Below are 7,814 nucleotides of genomic sequence, written 5' to 3' on the forward strand. Positions count from 1 at the left end.
CATACATATATACATATATACATATATTGATATATATGCTTACATATGTATAGCGTGTATACACGAAGGTTTATGTATGTGAACATTCATATATATATATATATATATATACATATACATATATATGTGTGTGTATATATATATTACTGTGTATGTGTATTTTTGTATATAATGTAGTAAAAGCAACAGAAGTAACTGTAGAGTAAACAGTTATATAACTATTTGTGGCAACTAAATATGTCTTTCCATAAAATGTGAATACATATTTATTTAAGACATTTTCCTTTGCACGATTTTTATTTACTTGTTATTTCGAAATTTAAAATGTCTTAAAAGCACGCACAGAATACAAAATAAAGAAAATAGAAGAAGTGTAACATATAAGAAAAGAAGAAATCAAAGAATAATCTGTCATTTCACAGACATTAAGTTACGACCATTCTCTCTGGTGCCGTTTTGACGTAATTCTAGAAATCTTGTCGGAGTTCTTCACTTCAAGCCTAAGAAATTTGTCTCCGTTTCTAAGACAAATGCATCTTGCTTTAATAATTCTAAGTGATAAGGAAAAGGGAAAACATAATAAACATCTAAGTATAGCATAGATCAATGATTCTTTCTCTCATGTGAAGGATTTTTTTTTATTCTTAATGTACTGTATTTATAAACTTTTGATTTTTGATTGATTATGTATTTTCAATATTTTTAGATATACTCATAGGTGGTGAGTAACAAAAATTATTTTGTGACATTCAGTTTACTTTATTTTAGATCTTGAGTTCCAATTTCTCTTGAGCTTCAGTTTTCTTTTTGTATCAATCTAAAGTTGATATATGTAGTCACAGTAATATACTAGTGTCGATTTCATGGAGTGTACATCTGCAATTGCCTGGACTTCGTGTATGTCAAATAATTATATCAAATATGATTTTGTTTTGTTTTAATTCCTGTCTCACCGTTGAACAAAATTCAATATGGAATCCTGTTAGCAAGACGGCTTAGTACGCGCCTGCACTTACTTTTAAAACACAATACCGAAATGAATATGTCATCACATCTCAAGGTGGTATTATTTCATTTGAATGAGATTTCACTGCACTACCTAACTAGTGTATGCTGTCAAGTAAAAGCATCTTATTCCATTTTAATAATAATGTGTGACACTACCTTACATGTATACGAATTTACTCAGTAAGCTACTATAGAAATGTGCGTTATTCACGTTTGACGGATATGCCCTCATCTTGTTTGTTCTTAACACAACATTTCGGCTGATATACCCTCCAGCCTTCATCATTGTCTGATCAATAAGTATACAGACCGTCGGCATATTAACGAAGCTAATGCACGCAGAGTGAGGCCGCTTGGCACGGATTGATCTTGAACTCTGGTGTGCATGCGCACTAAGTGTTTCAACATTCTAGCTCAGTTACTTTGTTTACAGCAGTGCTTGGAATGAAGGTGAGTAACGTGTGATTGTCGCATTGACTATGACAGAGAAGGCTGAGCAGATAAACTGCATTAAATTTTGCCAAAAGCCTGGTGATACTTGCTCAGCAGCCTACGAAAGTTTTCAAAACGTTTTCATCGTTCCCGACACAATTGAGGAGGTCTTGGACAACTGAAACACAAGTGCTTTTTGGTCAACTGAATGCAGTTTTGGCACAAACTTGGTAGACACGCGTCTTATACCTATACCCAAATCGTCAGTGATAATGGACTGAACCGTAACTAATCTGTACCCTCTCATAACTCACAGATGGGAATTCTACGATTTCCCCTCACAGATGCACGCACATCTACGATGTTTTTCTCTCAGTTCTGTTCGTTGCATATCTCCCAGAACGTTCGTCAATATCGACATTTTGTCGACCATCTTAGAAACGTCTGAACCATTCGTACATTTGTGTACGACTCATACACCCATTTCCATACACTTCCTCAAGTAGGCGTAAGTTTCTGAAAAGATAACGTCAAGATAGCTTTCTCTGTCATGGTCAATGCGACAACCACATGCTACACATCTTCCTTCACAGCACTGTTGTAAACAGCAAAAACGAGCTAGAAAGTTAAATCTTATTGAGCATATACATCACAGTTCATGGTCAATCAATGCCTAGCGGCTTTACTGTGCGTGTTTTGGTTCGTTACTATGGCAACTTTCCGGATACTTATTGAACAGACATCGTATATACATATAAAACATGACGTTGATCAATATATTCAATTGAGTCGTTGCCCTAATGCGTTTCTGAGTTTATCACCAACACCAGGCTCTTCTTTGGTGTTAACACTATCCAACTTGTTAATATCATTCGGTATGCAGTTGTTTAATGAATAGTTCGTCGCATTCGTCAGCTGAAAATTTAATTAAATGCAAAAACGCACGTGTGTAAGTATGAATTATTAATATCTTTCAAATATAATATATAAATTTATGGCAAGCTCAACAAAGTATATACATTGCTATTATTGATTTAAACAAGTCATTCCTCTAACCAAATCACGATTACTTCAATATATTAGACACTGAAAGGTTCATTGTCCAATCTTTATCAATGTATTAAATGCTTTTCATTTTAAAACCGGAGCGAGTAGGAAGTGACTACAATTCTTCATGTGTATCACATTTTCAGTTTGTCCTTCACTTTAAAATATCATTACGTATGCAATTAATCTACATTATGTTTTTAATTTGTCTTCATTTAGCAAAAGATTGCTGTTATTTCAGTGAGATTTAATTTTAAATTGATTTGCGTTATTCCATAAATTCAGGTGATTGATTTTCCTAATGAAGTACTTTCGATAACTATAAATATTCATAAATATCCATTCATTTTGCTTCCTCATTCAGTCAGAATATTTTTAGAAATAAATCACAGTTGGTGATAACCAATTGATTCTATAAAATCGCGAAACTAATTATATTCATAATTAGGTAACGGCCGTTGTCATCTTGATGATACAATCCTAACAGACATGCAGAATTGTGTAGAAAGCTGTTTGTATTCGATGTAACGTCAAAAACGAAACAAAAATGGTTCTATTCACTACTTATTAAGTATTTCTGAGCAAGAAATTTGATGCATTATATAAAACGTAATAAAATTCAAGAATGCATAGGGATTTGGAGTTTAGTTAACATAAGATATGCGAAACTATTGCAGAAGAACCGAAAATGAATATTTCACGAAGATGCTATAACCCTAAATTTATACATTTTTTTTATCGTTCCGGGGAATGAAAAAATGCAAACTTGACATCAGCGGGATTTGAAGCGCAAAGAACTTGGTACAAATAACGTATGTTGTTATATTTGACTGGCAAACTATGCTGACAATTCCCCCTCTGTGACCCCATAAGACACATACCAATATGAGTGTATGATTCAGTAAGAGTTTTACAGTTCAATATTAGAGTGTTTTACGCTAAAGGCCAAGATCTATTCAAATTTGATAAATGTTAATCAAACTAACTATGAATAAATAGGAAAATATATAATATCATGAATGAGCAATGGAAATAACAGTATACAATATCCATTATGGCAATTAGAATATGCCATAACATGTATACTCCGGACACATGAAATACTTGTAATTAAGATTCAATCTTGTTACAGAGATTTCAAACTTCATACTATAGGAAGTCATTTTTTTTTTGTTTGTTTGTTTATTTACCAGCAAATGTTATCTCATACCAGCGCCGCCGAACATTTATAATTTAACTTTCACTCAATGTAGGCCAACTGTCATATATTTAAGAATTAATGGACAGTGCAAATGAAAGCCATTGCACCCACTTCTTTAAACTACACTCACACATACACAGACACACATGCACGCACACTCATACGCCCACACATATACACACACACATATTATTAACTACATATATTTAATGTTTATGTTTGTCCATGAGTCCGAGGTGCTTTAACATTCGGCGCTCTGAGAGTGTATATACTCCACCATGCTAGCGGAAAATACACGCAGTATATATATTAACTATATATAATGGGCCGTCCATTTGCCTTTAGCACACGATGTAATATACAAAAGGTGAATGACATATGTTGCTGCTACATATTGGAACTTTACAAGTATCTTTGGTGCTCTATGAGAATTCTATTTCGGAATGAAAAATGATTTTTTTTTCTTTAATTCTGTCTATTCTGACTTGTTACATTATGCCTTGAGACACATAAAAATAAATATCTAAACCAACCTTCCAACAGATAAGCAAGTAGACGTTTATGTCTAATTCACCCTTGCCAAAAATATTCTGATATAAAGCATCTCCAGGTTCTCTCTTCTACTACGATTGATGTTTCTTATTTCTGAAACTTGAAATCATTTTAATTCCATTCGAATTTAAACTCATAAATGCGAATTTGTTTAAGGATCTTGCTTTTTAATCACATGGTTTGGGGTTCATTTCCACAGAGTTGCAACCTAACCAAGTGTCTTCTGCCATAGCGCCAAATAATTTTATGTCTAAACGATTAGGCATCGGTGGAGGTGTTGAAAAGTAGCTTATCAGATTGCCAGGACGTCTGAATATTTTCCTTACACCAAAGACTCAACATATAAAATGGTTGTCACATTAAACATTAACGAAATGTACTCAGCCTAACGACGTGATCATATTCCGTCAATCCAATTGTATGCTGAATAGATACTAATGTGAGCCATATTCTCTACATGAAATCAAGTGAATTTTCGAACACCAAGCAGAAGCAAAACAGTTGCTGAATAGCACCCACGTCTTTCTATTCCACGAAACGCTTGAAAATTCCCCATTGCATTTTCACCTTCTATTCTCTATGTTTCTATCCGTATAGAATAACATAAATTTACTTCCTATTTAAGTGCGTGTATATATATATAGAGAGAGAGAGAGAGAGAGAACATCATTAATCATACATCATATATTATAATTAGAAAATGCTCCACAGAGATCAATCACAAGACAAATAGATGATATGAGATGTTTTATCCATTGGGATGAACTCACAAAGCTCACGGTTTACTCCCCTGAACGCCACCGTAAGCGCTATATCATCTGTAGGATGTAGAAAATATTCCATCAACATCGCCAAATGATATAGGCATCATCTTTAAAATTCACCCGAGGCTTCTGTCCATTACAGAAATGATGTTCGTGTTGTACGACAACACTACGATGGAACTATTTCACCTCAACTGGCCCTGCTCTCTTCAACATTATGCATGACTATATAACGGAGGAAATTGATTTCACAGCATTCAAACGGTCCCTAGATGTTTACCCCCAACAAATACCAGACAAACCACTCACTACCGGATATGTCTCTGAAAGCAATAATTCTTTGCTCGAATGGGCTATGGTGCCCAACAGCTCACTGTGTATCCCTTCCAGGTGGTGCTATTAAATTAGACATGGCGTGGGACAACTTCGACCGAAACTTAACTAAGTAATGTAAGTAATCTCAATATATTCTGATTTCCTTTAAATCAGACTTGTAATGCATAATACTTTGTATGATGTCACACTCAACTTGTGTAGGATTTGTTTGCAGGTATCTTAGCGTCATTTACTTCTTTTGACAGGATGATTAGCCACTACCACAGCATTGCATATGATATATTTTATAAGAAATTATTTATTCTTGTTTAGAGGATACATCAGCTACGTTGGACAGTTGTCTACAAATATTAACTCAATAATTTAGTGTGCCAATGTGAGTTTGTATATGCGTTTATTATTGCTCATTTTTGTGAATTCTGGTCTTGATTGTGCTTATATTCACAATGTGAAGAAAATTATGATAGGAAATATATTCCAAACGTTTCACTTCTTAATGAACTGATAATAATGTTAATGTGATTATCTTACTGATTAACTCGGCTCATGTTCGTTATGTTCCAAAGGATTTCAAATTATGTTTTATAGCATGTTAAATTGCGTACAAGGTCCATCTCATAAAATACAACCAATTTGTCTGTTGGATAGCCAAAATGTCGGACAGACTAAAATATAGCAAAATATTGGTTGGAAATGTTGTTAAAGTTAACTGTCCATGCAAGTAATACGATAATTTCTGCAGACCACAATATTTAGAATGGCATATTGATTTATTTTTCACATACTTGATTTGAGTTATATTTCTGTTGTCCATGTGACAAATAACATCGTCTAGATTTGGAATTACTTTCAAGTCAGTAGGAAATTTATCCTCCCGCGGGACACCTTTAGCATTTTTATAAAGAAATTATAGTCTTTCCATATTTGTAGTGAGCTGCATTTAAATGAGAGAGACCATATCTCGTAAATACCTTCATTGTATTAAGTCAACGATATATAACATGTTTGAACAGCCGTATAATCATCCTTGAGAGGTAAAGCGTAGTAAAATTTATTGTACATAAGGTTAGAGAATATAACAGAGTTATCATTGCAAATTCTTTCTCATTAATAAATCTTACAGAATTGTTTATCCTATCCAATCATAAATCGTTATAAAAATTAAGGTGTATGGATTGAATACATCGCTCCACTGTAAACTTGCAGATATAGAATAACGTTCTGCGTATTCGAGATACCATGAACCAATGATAGCATACATTCAAATAAAAATAATAATAATAATGTATAATTAATGTAACAAATACACGCAATACGCCACCTTCAAATGTCGAATAATGCGCAATATACTTTATATACCTACATACATGAATATATGTGTGTGTGTGTCGATAGCCACCTGGAAAAGATGTTTTCCTAGGGCTACAAGAATGGTAACATCGTCTTTTATAGGACGTAAACGCATGGAAATTATTATTGTCAAGATGAGCTGCGCAGCTTTCGACATATATAATTTAGTAAGAAGCTTTCGAAACACCTCGAAACCTAACTATTCCAACAGCTCGTTTGTTTCACATATGTTTAAATAATATCACTTTCTATAATCTATAGAGATGCAACGTACTAAACAATATCCAAGCATTATAAGATTTGTCAAAGAAATCTTTGGTGATAGTAAGTTATTGCCAGGTGTATCATCATAATTTCTTTTTGCAGAATCTTTTTTAAATGGTCAGTTATGAATTTCTCACACGACCTGGTATGAAAAAGACCTTGCCAAGTACATGTGGCATACGCAGTGAGGAGACTCTTTCTGAATAATCATGCCTAACTTCATTTCATTTAAATGATGTAACAAAAACTATGGTATTTCGCACTGTGCTGCTCATCACTCACTGAATACGTATATTTGATTCTGGTTAGTCATGTACGAGCATCTATTCAGAGTAGGGGAATAGCTGATATTCACAGTATGTCTAATAAGTTATCTTTGTGATAACAGTGTAACGAGAACAGGGAAAATCACACGGAGATGATAATTTTCTCCAAATGAAAATATCGACCCAAACAAATACAGTATTTCAAAACGAATAGAATTGTCAATATATTGGTAACATGACTTAATCGACTTAATCAATAGGATATTCTTAATGAAATAACACTTAGCGGAGGTGATTGTGAAATGTCAAGGTTGCTAGCTTTATATAAATTTAAACTTGTGTCAGAATGCACTGAATGCGATCATAAAGGTTGGTATTTAACAGAATAAGAAACAGAAGTTTTAAAGAAATATCCTAAAAATAATGATAAAGTCTGTATAACATTTTAAGGACGCAGAGTCTAACCTGTGGGGTTAGTCAAATGAGACATAGGAACAATAGGAAAACAGTGAAACTCAATTAAATGCTCAATTATGATTTTATCATATTTTATGTTTGATTCTCTTATTATAAAAAGAGATGTTGCTGCAAAAT

This window comes from Octopus bimaculoides, chromosome 15 (assembly GCF_046866305.1).
Source record: "Octopus bimaculoides isolate indiv1 chromosome 15, ASM4686630v1, whole genome shotgun sequence".
Classification (NCBI taxonomy): Eukaryota; Metazoa; Mollusca; class Cephalopoda; order Octopoda; family Octopodidae; genus Octopus; species Octopus bimaculoides.